The sequence below is a fragment of the Leptonychotes weddellii genome, chromosome 1 (genome assembly GCF_054177405.1).
Source record: "Leptonychotes weddellii isolate Sample4059 chromosome 1, ASM5417740v2, whole genome shotgun sequence".
Taxonomy (NCBI): Eukaryota; Metazoa; Chordata; class Mammalia; order Carnivora; family Phocidae; genus Leptonychotes; species Leptonychotes weddellii.
In genome coordinates, this window is record NC_138369.1 from 77362518 (window position 1) to 77373342 (window position 10825).

The 10825-nt window shown below is 39.6% G+C and overlaps 1 protein-coding gene and 1 non-coding gene across 19 annotated transcripts in view; both read left to right on the forward strand.

The window, feature by feature from the left end:
• The window catches only part of TMEM108 (transmembrane protein 108), a 547759-nt gene that overhangs the window by 358256 nt on the left and 178678 nt on the right, over window positions 1-10825 (forward strand). The gene's annotated exons all lie outside the window — the stretch shown is intronic.
• Window positions 8168-8271, forward strand: LOC115936820 (U6 spliceosomal RNA). Its single transcript, XR_004072212.1, has one exon. It is a non-coding gene; the product is annotated as a U6 spliceosomal RNA (small nuclear RNA).

Consider the following 10825-nt stretch of genomic DNA (forward strand, 5'->3'; position numbering starts at 1 on the left):
GATTTATTTATTCTAGAGAGAGAGAGCAAGAGAGAGCCCATGAGTGGGGGAGGGGGAGAGAGGGAGAGAAGCAGACTCCCCGCTAGGCAAGGAGCCCAATGTGGAGCTAGGTCTCAGGATGCTGGGATATGACCTGAGCCGAAATCAAGAGTTGGATGCTCAATGGACTGAGCCACCCAGGTGCCCCCTGAAAGCTATTTTCTCTATCAAAGCCAATATGATCTTTTAAAAATGAATATTATATCTTACCACTTCCTTGCTTAAATCCTCCAGTGACTTCTGAATTTTGTCACGCTGAATAAAACCCGAGCTCCTCACCCATGCCTGTGTAGCCCTGCATGATATGGCCTCTGCCTCCATCTTGAATGTCATTTTGTAGAGTTTTGCCCTTTCCCTTCAACTGCACAGATCTTTTTTTTTTTTTTTTAACACGTCCAAGTACCTGCTGACATCGGCACTTGTGTACAAGCTATTTCTGCTTCCTGGAATGCTCATCCACTGATCCTCACATGATAGCTTCTTCACACCATCAGATTCCAGCTGAACATCCTCAAAGAGGCATTCTTTAATTCTTCATTCTAAAGTAGCTACCTATCACTCCTTGTGTCTCATTTGTTTATTCATTTTCTCTCTACTCACATTAGAAAATAAGCTTCATGAAGTCACAGAGGCCTTTCATGGCCTACTTTTTTTTTTTTTTTGGTTGTTTCCCCCATGCCTGCAATGATACCTAGAACACAGTAGGTGTTCAGTTAATATTTATTAAATAAATGAATGACACACGGTGTTTAGTAAACGTTAGCTATTATATTACAGAAAAAAAAAGTGAGACCTTAATATAACTGGAGTTCCATTTGGTCCTGATTCTATGCAGTGACATATTCAGAGAAACACCTGTTCAGAAAAATAGGACTGAAAGCAACAAAAATCTTTACTCCCACAAGAAAATATCAAAGGTGGGGGGGCTATATTTTTCACCTATTTCAATACTTGGTAAAATCCTGTCTTGCCATCTCTGTTGCTCATAGTACTCCACACTCATGGCAGCTACTCCACCAATATTATCTTCCTGTCTCCCTGCCAACTCCCAACCAAAGAACTATCCTCAAACAACTGTAACCTGGCTGAGAGCCTCCAGGTGCTGGACCCATTTTCTAAATCAGCATAACAAAAAGCCTGGAGTAAAGCAGGCACACTTGGAACCTGGTGGTGTGGGTGGTAGAGGTAAGACTGGGCATATTCTTCAGTTAACAATTTTGTACCTGCTACTCATATGGCAAAAAGGGGGAAACTGTATAAAGATTTTAATGAATTCTAAACTAAATGATATTTAAGAAAGACTATGAAATAGCTCTACTTAGGGAGCACTGAAACCCACAAACTTTTTATTCAGAGCCAAATTCACAAAAGATAAGTCTCTTCCTTTTTAGTATCCTGCTACAAAGCTTTGGACCCAGGGTAGGAGGAGATGTCTATTATCACAAAGTTCCTCTTCACTTAGAACCTTATGGACTCTGATTAGATGATGTTAACTTGCTTTATTATTTTGTTTTTTAACTATTGTGGATTAGAAACCAAATATTGGAAGGGGAACTGTTACAGGCAGGAAAAGAACTTGGTATCAGACAGCTTGATATAAGCAGACCAAGATGAAAAAATGGTCTTACTATATAGTCGTAACAGTGACTCTGATTCCCATAGTAGGGGTCAGTCATATTTTGTTCCTGACTTTTTTCTCCAGTGGTGGGTTCTGACTTCTAGAGCCATCAGTGCTCTCTGTTAGGCTCACTTAGGTCCAGCACACATTTGTAAGACAGACCCTTAGGATCACAAGGTGTGGTCTGAAGGAAGTAGGGCTTTACTCTGCAAAATTGCCAGGTCTGCCCAAGCAGCTTTCCTGAGCTCTTGGCTTCATTAGCACAGTGCTCCAACCAGCTGACCTCAACTGACTCATCAGGTTATAAGAGAAGTTGGGAATAGAAATTAGTTCCCTGGGGGATCCTGGCTGTATAATAGCTATCATTTGTATGCAGTTAAATGATTTTCAGAGTAGCACAGCTCAGAGCTCCCAGCTGCATTTTGTCTATTTCTGGAAGCGTATGAAACAGTTAGCTGGGAATGTGGTTCTAAAAGGTAATGTGAGCATTATAGTAACATCTGGGGCTGGGTTTTTCTACCACCTCATCTGACCAAAATCTAGATTTTGGTCAGAAGTCCATTCTGCATCCAAGGAACTTGGATTTAATGGCTATTGCCTGCTTTCCAATGCTTGTCTATCAGTTCTCCTGTTGCTACCTGCCACAGTCTTGACTCTCTCAGCTGCCATCTTCCCAGAGAGTGCCAAGAGACATAAATATTCATGAGGGAAAGAGAGATCCAGAAGGCTGAGGTCAGGGGAGCCCTGTTTCTGAAATGGGCTACTGGCTTCTTGTCTTGCTTTCCTTTTCCTCCCGCCCATCCTCTTAGAGCAAATTGTCATATAAGGTGGCTGTTATCTATCTCCTCCCTCCAGTAGGGAAATGGCAGTGTGGTAGGCAAGAGCCAGGAGAGGTTTGGGAATCACACATGATCCCCTGGGATGGCACAGTGTTTCTCAACCCAACTTATATCAATGATGGCTGAATTGTCCCCAAATTCCACATATGCTCCAGGAATCAAAGAGGGTAGGATAAGAAGAGCAGAGAATTATAGGTGGTAATGGCTGTCATGGTCAACAGTGGAGGGATGGGGGAAGGAGAGGCTGTTGCTATTTGCCCTAGCCAGGCCATCAGCAACTCTGCTCTAGGGACATTTAGGAGCTTACACTGCTGCTTGCTCTGATCCCCCAAAATCTTTCTGCACCAGAAACCAGATTAAAAGGAATGACTGTTGCAGCCTAGAAGACTTTGAGAGAGGAAGCATATTTCAGCCCTTTGCCTCCCTAAAGAGTGGGAGGGCAATGCTCAGTGGCCTGGATCTAAAGGTCTGGAGAATTTTGACACCGGATAGGCCATCCTCCTCTACTCTCACCTTTTGCTTCCCTCTGAGTCCCATCAGCACTGGCTGCCAGGTTTCCAAAGCTCAGACTGCTGGCAAAGGCCCCAGTCTGTCCCACACCAGGTGCTTGTTCTCTGATAGCTATGTGTTTCAGCCTCAAGTTTCTGATTTTCAGTTTTGTCACTATTCTAAGCAAGGATTTTGCCTGTTACTAGTCACTCTTACCTAGGTTTCATCTGTGACTTCCAATTAGAGATGCTTAGTTTAACTATCTCTTTATAGTGCCCCTTTCCCTTTCCCTGCATTCGAGTTCATCTCTTAAATCACATTAATTTATAGAACAGCCATCAAAACCATCTTTATATGCCTGCCTTTGCATGAACTATATTTAGGGCCTTTTACCACTATGTGGCAAGAATAATTTTATTAATCTCAGCAGACAAGACCAAGTGTCAAGTCATAGCAAGGGCGATGGGAGCAAGGATTTCTCCCTGATTTGACCTAACACCATGAAGAGTTTCTTGGCTCCTTTAAAGCCTAGTTCTCCAGGTAGTGGAATACACCAGTGATTTAACACAATCCTTAACCCAGCCAGTCTCATGAGCCATGTATGGAAAGCCTGATACCTTGAACAACTGGCAGGTCCCTGAACAGTGAAGACCCAGTAACCTGTGAGAATGAAGAGCTTTGTGTTGGAGCTTAAGAGGCCAGAAGGAGGCAGTGTGATATAATAGAAGAAATGCTGAACTTGTGAGAGTCCTGGGTTTGGGAGCATCCTTACTCTGCCAACTTACTGGCCACATGATGTAGTCAAGACCTTTAACCTGATATTCTTCGGGTGTTAATGACTGCTGTGTATCAGGCACCATGCTTGGCATTGCTGATACAGTTGGGAATGTGGCAAGGTTTTGCACCTAAGTGTGACAACCATGGATATATTAGGGGGTTCTTATGAGAGTCATTTCTTTCGTTAACTTTAATTGTTCACAATATAAGTATTATTTCTATGAAAAATAACATTAATAACAAATATGCAGATCTTCACAGCAGGTTTAGGTCCTGATAAGCCCATCATAAGTTGAAAATACTATAAGTTGAAAGTGCATTTAATACACCTAAGCTACCAAACATCATAGCTTAGCCTAGCCTACCTTAAACATGCTCAAAGCACATAGCCTATAGTTGGACAAAATTATCTATCATAAAGCTTATTTCATAATAAAGTATTGACTATCTCATGTAATTTATCGAATACTGTACTGAAAGTGAAAAACAATGATTTTATGGGTACAGAATGGTTGTAAGTGCATTAGTTGTTTATCCTAGTGATTGCATGGCTGTCTGGAAGCTGCAGCTCACTGTCCAGCGTCACAAGAGTACAGTATAGCATACTGTTAGTCTGGGAAAAGATCAAAATTCAAAATTTGAAGTATGATTTCTACTAAATGTGTATCACTTTCATATCATTATAAAATAGAAAAATCCTGAGTTGAACCCTCCTAAGTCAGGGACCATCTGTATTTTAAAATCTACTTGGGAGATGGTCAATGTATCTAGCCAGGGTACCATATTGAAAAAAAGTACAGAGCAATATAGATGGGGAATGCACAATTATCCTGTGGGAAAAGATTTTTTATGTATTTATACTCACAAATAGCAAAATGTAAAAATATTACTGCCATAGATAGGGATATAAGGTGCTTAATAAGAATAAATTTCATGAAACTCACTTGTTTGTTTTAAAAGCCATTTTTCTGTGGGGATGGGTTGAGGACGATCTTTAGATCACCCTTCCATGGAGATGAAGGGACTTTGTGAGAGCTTCTTTGCTCATTTGGAGCCCAAGACACAGCCCTTGGGATCCTCCTGAGAGAATAAATACTAAAGGTAAATTAGGTCTGGGCACTCTTAAATGCAGTACACATTGGATGAATCAAAGTAACTGAGAAGAGCATTGTAAAATCATTAACTATAAAAAAGAGTTTACAAATCAATAAAAAGACATTGTCTCATTAAAAACTCTTCATGATGTATTGGTAAGTGAAAAAAAGACTTAACTTTCTTGTATATATAATCTTACTTTTTGGAAAAGAAGTATTTGCAGCTGTATAGAGAATATTAACTGTGGTTATCATTGGATGATATGGTTCTGGGCTTATCTTTAGACTTCTTTGTATATTTCTGCAGTAAGCTTGTACTTCTTTTAGCCCCATAAAAAATGATTATAAACAAAATCCTAAAATATTATCTTTGCAGGAAAGGGACTTTGTGCTGTTGACTATTTTATCCCAGTGTTTAAAATATATGTTAGAACCACCTGAGAGAGAGCCTGTAGAAATACAGCTTTGTGAATCTCACCCCTGGAGATGCTGGCTCAGTTGGACTGGTAGGAGGCAAGGCTGCCAAGGAAAGTGGAAGCAGATTCTAGACTAAGTCACACTAAAGAGTATCAGAACCATCATTTCCTATATAAACTCCGGGTTCATTGTAGCACAGGACAAAATCAGTATTCCAGTTGAAAATTATCAATTTCCCTCTGTCTGGGTTTCAGTAGTTGTTCTACCTGGCAAGGATGTATGTAGTTCACTTTCCCCTAAGATGCCTTTTAGGCTCCTGGGACTTGGAAAAGACAATTATCTACTAAATACCAGATGGCTGTGTAGATTAGCCCCAGTGAGTAAAAACACAGTGATTTGAACAAAAGACATGATTAGCTGATTGAATAACCACAGGCCATCTCAGTGCAGGTGTAGTAGAAACAAGGGTGGGGTCAGATATTACACTTCTGTTTTCTTGGGTTCCTTAACAATGCATTCATTATTTCAATACTCCTCTGATGTTAACAGTAGAGAGACATGGAAGGAGGGCTAACTTATATACAATAGCATTCATTCTTTTTATTAAAATAACATTTTCCTTAAAATTTCATGAAAAGAGATAATGTTATTTCTCCATCTATTGTAGAGAATAGTAGTGTGTGCTTCCTGGGAGATATCTTTAAGAATTCCAAACTAAGCATTTGGCTCCATTTATGACTACGATAGAAAAACTAATATTCACACTGTCCACCTATGCATACACAGAACTATGTTGTATAAAAGGCAGGGCTACCCAAATGCATTAGACTACCATTCCATTTCTGCTTAGTTAAAAAAAACAAATTGAAAGATTCTAAGATGCTGCCTGTTGAAAACCCTGCTATAGACTCCAGGATTTCCCAGCTCTCAATTAACTAAGGTATAAATGGGGAGAGGAAAGATCACAGATAATTTAAAATATAGTTAAACCAAAACTAGTCAAAATGTAGTACCAAAATTTTAATTGTAAACATACTAAATTTAAAATGTATCCAATATTCAGATACACATTAACATTCTAAATTGTCATAAATAATTTAGGTATTGTTGGTATGCGTGCCCCTAAATATCATTTTACTTCCTCAATAAAGAAATGGTCAAAATATTAAAATCAGTTTTTAAAAGATCAAAGTCTGTTTTTTTTTGTGGAGAAAGAGAAATATCCCCAAAACATGATAGACATATCTGCTCATTAATATGTATTTCCAATTATAGACATGTTCTAAAATATAGTTATTTGTGCAGAATTGTGGGGATTGTGTTTTTGGACAAATTCATTATCTATGCATACCTTTCGGGTATGGTTAATCTTCATACTGATTTGTCCACTTGTAGATAATCAACAGTTAAACCTCATGTCACCTTGGCCCATGTTCCTATCATTTAGGTAAGTGAGGGAAGATGAGGCAACTAAAAGCAGTGGGTGTTATTAGCAAGAAACAGCTCTGTGAGGTGAACTGGTCATCAGTTGATTCTTTTTCATTATTTCACATACTCATTTGTAAGCCTGAGGTCATTGATTCAAGCTTTCTCCTGACATCTAGATAACTCACCATCAGATAGATGGTGATGGTGGTAGCTGACTTTCCATTAATCTATGCCTCCACTATTGTCATTTGTCCACACTTGCTAGATACATGAAAGAAGTTAGCAAAGCTATAGGATAAACAGGTAAATGTAATATGCTGTCAGAGAGTAACAGTTTTACTTGAGGATGTTGAGGGCAAAATAATATAAACAAGTTTTATTGATGATAAATTTAAAAATTATTTTATATTAAAGTGATATATACATATTACAGAATATAAAACAAAATGTGCATGCTTTTTAAAGATTAAACAGGAGACTTCAAGGAAATTTCCTGATTAGGCCACTTCCCACTATACTCAAGACTCCAGAATGTGAGATTAAGGAGGTGGTGGGGTGGTATATATTAGCTCAGTCTCCTTTTCTATTAGGTGTTATTCTGGGAAAAGATTGAGAAGCACTGCAAGGAGACATGAAGAAAAATAGCATAAGATTTGGTTAAATAGATGCCCATTTAGTTACAGTTAGGATGGGACTCCACTGAGTTACACTTTTTCTGAAAAAGCCTAACTCTTAAATGAGCCAAGCATAAATCACTAATTATCCTGTTTATGAGGACTCGAGATTTAGAAAATAGTTTAAAGAAATACAAATGGCTAGATTATAACAATTTCCTGATAGACAATGATTACTTTCCTCATTTACTTACTTTAATGTCTCATTTACCACTTTGGTGTCAAAAGTTCCCATGACTTAGGCATACCTGCCATCTTGCTGCTAAAGATTCGCTACAGACCTTGATGATGATGATGATGATGGTGGTGATGATGATAATGATAGTCAAGACCTACATAGTGTTTATTTGTATACCAGGTGCTGCTCTAAGTGGTTTGCATTTAACCCTCACAACAACCCTATGAGATAAAATTATTCCCATTTTTTCCATTTTACAGATAAAGAAACTGAGGCACAGAGAGTTCAGTCATTTTCCCAAGGACATGTTGCCTAGGGATGGTAGAACCAAGATTAGACCCTGGGCAATCTGGTTCCAGAGTCCTGCTTTTAAACATCAATTTTCCTGCTTCTCATCACATTTAGTGATTAGTGTTTACAAGGCTAGAATTCATGAAGTTGTTGAAAGTGATGTTGGAGAACGGCTTGTGTCACATGAACAACATTGACAAATGAGGATCTGGTCGAATTAGAAAATCAGGACACAGTAGGTGCTTCCAGAGAGAATCATTTGGCTAACAAAGGAAATAAAATGAAGCCCTGAAATAGATTTTTTAAAAATTACTTTCATTATGGTGCTCGCTTCAGCACATACACTAAAATTGGAATGATACAAAGAGGATTAGCATGCCCTCTGCAAGAGGATGATACACAAATTCATAAAATTACTTTCATTATGACTGTGCTATGAACATCCTGTATGAAGTAAAGGATGTATGGTAGATATATTGGGCAATTCTGTTGGGAAACACATATATACACACTCCAAAAAGCACTCCATTTATTCTTTATTCAGAGAATTAGTGACCGTTTTCCAGTTGTTTTCAGATAAAGACAATCTGTATTAAGGGTGTGCTTGAAAGTTAACTTCAGTCTAGTTATTGACATAGGAAGCTAGATAACCATAGGAAATTGATGGTGTCAAGTGTCAGTAAAGGTAGAGAGGAGTCTCATCTGTGATCAGTTGTCCTATCCCAGAAAAGAAGAGCCTGAGTTGGGACACCTGGGTGGCTCAGTCGGTTAAGCGTCTGCCTTCGGCTCAGGTCATGATCCCAGAGTCCTGGGATCGAGTCCCACATCGGGCTCCCTGCTCAGCGGGGAGCCTGCTTCTCCCTCTGCCTGCTGCTCCCCCTTCTTGGGCATGTGCTCGCTCGCTCTCTCTCTCTCTCACTGACAAATAAATAAAATCTTAAAAAAAAAAAGAGCCTGAGTGGCCTTATCTATGTCTTGTCACTCCAGATTTCTTTATTTTTCTTAATCATAAGAAAAGAGAAAACCACTCAGGGGCTACATTACTCCTTATGATTGCTCTGACCTAGAAAACCGTGTGTGTGTGTGTGTGTGTGTGTGTGTGTGTTTAATTTCACTCTAGTTGACAGCTTCCTTCCTTAGGTCTGTGCTTTTTGAGGGCAAAATCTGCTTTCTTTTTAAATACCAAATGCTTAGGGTCACTTCATCACTAAAGTTGCCCTTCCCACAGCTTAGAGATTATCTTCTTATGAAAGACCCCATTGCAAAAAAAGAAACATTTTTAGGAACATTTAAGTGGAACGTATAAAAGGTTTTCAAGGGGGTAATTTTGCTACAAGACAATTAAGCTTTGAGCAGACCAAATCCAGAAGCACGAACTTCAGGCAAACAGACGAGGGGAGATTATTCATTATCACCATATTAGTCTTGGACTTTGATCATTGGAATAGAGATTTAACCAGCTAACCAACATAAAAGCAGTACTGAGTCCAGTCTTGGGAAGTTTTCTTATCAAGTAGTTTGACAATGACCAAAATTAAATTTTAGCTTTTATGCTTTGGGCCCTGAAAATAAGAAGATGGTTAATATTGAGATAGATTCTAAATATTCAGAAGTCTTTTTGCCCAGAGCGTTTGAGTCAAAGATATTGTAAGCCACAGCAAACCTGTGGCAATAGCCTTTGTCTCTGAACCCCAAATCTTCTTTGCCTAGTACTCCACCTAGTAGATCCCATACTACCTAGGCAACCCAACTTTGGCTTGATGTGCCATCAGGCTGCCATTTATCTGTCAAATGTGTCAAGGTCTAATAGTTTCTGCATGCATTTGACTGCCAGCTTTTCATTCCAATTTTAATGGAAGCAGAATCCTTCCTTCCCACTGTAGATCAGTTAACCAGACTGCATTGAGGGCAGGGAAGATAAACTTTTCCCTTCAGGACCAATCGTCCTAAGCAGAATATAAAAGATTAAAATTTGCTTTTCTCCAGGAAAATTCATAGTTTTGAGTCTTCCCGGAGAGTTCTCTGATTTTAGATGTCACTGGGCTCTTCAAAAAGACCTTCTGGGGGGCGCCTGGGTGGCTCAGTTGGTTAAGCGACTGCCTTCAGCTCAGGTCATGATCCTGGAGTCCCGGGATCGAGTCCCGCATCGGGCTCTCTGCTCAGCGGGGAGTCTGCTTCTCCCTCTGACCCTCCCCCCTCTCATGCTCTCTCTATCTCATTGTCTCTCTCAAATAAATAAATAAAATCTTAAAAAAAAAAAAAAGACCTTCTGGGGATCACCCTTTAGAGAGAAAGCCTGAGATTCCAGTGTAGATTTATCAATGACCACATTTATGCATTAGCAAACCATGAGAAGGGAATCCTAGGAATACCAGTGTCATTAGGTAGTGGCAAACTATTGTCATGTTGCAGGTTTTGGGTTTTTTTTTTTTAGAAGATTGATTTATTTTAGAGAGGGTGTGTGAGTGAGCAGGGGGAGAGGGAGAGAGAGAGAATCTGAAGCAGACTCTCCACTGAGCATGGAGCCCAGTGCGGGGCTCTATCTCACAACCCTGAGATCATGAAATCAACAGTCAGATGTTAAACCAACTGAGCTACCCAGGCATCCCTCATGTTGCAGTTTTTATGTCTGCTGGTTTGAAGGTTCACGGTAAGGCATTTTCTTCCCATGTTACAGTAGTCTTGTAGCCTTAAACACTGCCTTAGGCATTTATTTCTGCTTCAGCCAGCAAACCATTCTTCCCTTATCCCAGGAGCATAGGGCCCAGCTAGAGGTATGCTGAATACAGCTGTCCTTTCAATGAAGCTTTCTGAAATCCAGGCATGGTACTCTTTGTATAATAACACCCAGATGAAATATGTCTTGATAAGACAGTGTTTCTGTAGGGGGTGCACCTGACTCAGTTTGGTCCTTTCTTGAACCAGCATCTTCACTGTACTCTCCAGTCCAGATATCTTTAAAGAAATAGCAGATGTTTAAC